Below are 1819 nucleotides of genomic sequence, written 5' to 3' on the forward strand. Positions count from 1 at the left end.
TGCGCCGCGGCTCAGACTGGGCCGGCGGACGGCATGGCGGGGCACGGGGCGGGATCCGGCGGCGGCCGCGGCCTGTCTGCCCGCGTGACGCCCGCTCAGCTCTCGGGCCCAGGCCCCGATCCGGAGTCTCGGCCGACCGCTCGCGCTGCAGTGCGGACCCCGCAGGCTCCTCCTCCTCTCGGCGCGGCGTGGGATGGGGCGAGGCGTCCTCAGGCTCCCCTCCCTGCGCCGCAGAGCCGGTCGCAGAGTCGGTCGCAGAGTCGGGCGGGCCAAGGGGCGGGGCGTCTGGGTGCCCCGCCCACCACGGAGTGGGCGGGGTGTTATCAGGCTCCGCCCCCGGGTAATCAATGCTCTTGGTTGGGACGAGGTGGGCGGGGCGTGTAAAGGCTCCACCCTTCTCCCTGCGGCGTAGGCCCAGCTGCAGGATCCGCCCCCTTCGGACCGCCCCTCCAGCCGCTCGCTGTCCTCTCTCCGCGCGCGCCCAACTCCGCGGCGGCATTCGGCGGCCGCTGCTGCGCCAGCCCACTGCAGCTCTCCGCCAGGTCAGCAGCTCCCGGCCTTCCGCTGTCACAGCAGTCATAGCACCGAAAACACCATCAGTAATACCTACCGCGGCCGACTGTTGGCGAGCGCCCGCTTCCCAGGGCCTGCTTCCCTCCGGATGGCCGCAGTCCCCGAGCGCAGGACGCAGTGGGCGCTCGATAGGCACGTGTTGCATCATCTCGTGGGGCGCCGCCAGGGCGCCGGCGACGTGTAGCGGCTCGTCCCCGCTGTCACGGGGAGGACGCGGAGGCACGGAGGGGACTGATTGGCGCTTGGAGAGGCGCAGTGCCTGCCTGCTGGAGCGCTGCAAGGCGCCCCCATGGCTTCCGACCCGTGCTGCTTGCTCCTCTGTTCCTGGCTGCGAAGTACTCCTTGGTGTGGCTCTGCGAGGGGCTCTTATACCTCCTGTGTGCGTGTGTTCAGGAGTTCTTCACAAAACCAATGTACGTGTGTGAGCGTGGAATCCAAGACGACCATCGTGGATGGACCTTGAAAAAGTTAAAGCCAGACACAAAGAACCACACATTATGTAATTCCATTTATAGGAAATATCCAAAATAGGCAAATCCATAAAGACAGGAAGTAGATTAGTGGTCCGAGGGCCTGCGGGGAGGAGGAATGAGGAGTGACTGCTAATGAGTAAGGATTTTTCTGGGGGTGGTATGATAAGAGTGTTCTGCAATTAGACGGTTGTAATGGTTGCACAGCCTTGTAAATGTACTAAAAACCAGTGAACTGTGTACATTAACAGAGTGAGTTATATGTTATGTGAATTATATCTCAATTTTTATTTATTTATTTATTTTTCTAACCTTTCTTTTTTTCTTTTTTCAGGTCTACACGCACATACTTTTTTTTTTTTTCCTTTTTGTCTTTTTTTTCGTGACCAGTAACGGGATCGCAACCCTTGGTGTCGCGCCCGCACCGCGCTCAACCAGTGAGCGGACCGGTCTCTATGTGGGATCCGAACCCTCGGCGGGAGCGCCGTCACGCACCTAAGCGCCGCACTCTACCGAGTGCGCCACCGGGCGGCCCTACATGCACATACTTTTTAATCCTTTTTTTTGTTTTTTTAATTTTATTTTGTCGATATACAATGTGGTTGATTATAGTGGCCCAGTACCAAAACCTCCCTCCCTCCTCCCTCTCCCCCCTCCCACCCAACAATGTCCTTTCTGTTTGCTTGTCATATCAACTTCAAGGAATTGTAGTTGTTATGTCTTCTTCCCCCCCCACCCGTTTTGTGTGTGTGTGTGTGTGTGTGTGTGTGTGTGTG

Source organism: Galeopterus variegatus, unplaced genomic scaffold (genome assembly GCF_000696425.1).
Source record: "Galeopterus variegatus unplaced genomic scaffold, G_variegatus-3.0.2 Scaffold92, whole genome shotgun sequence".
Lineage (NCBI taxonomy): Eukaryota > Metazoa > Chordata > Mammalia > Dermoptera > Cynocephalidae > Galeopterus > Galeopterus variegatus.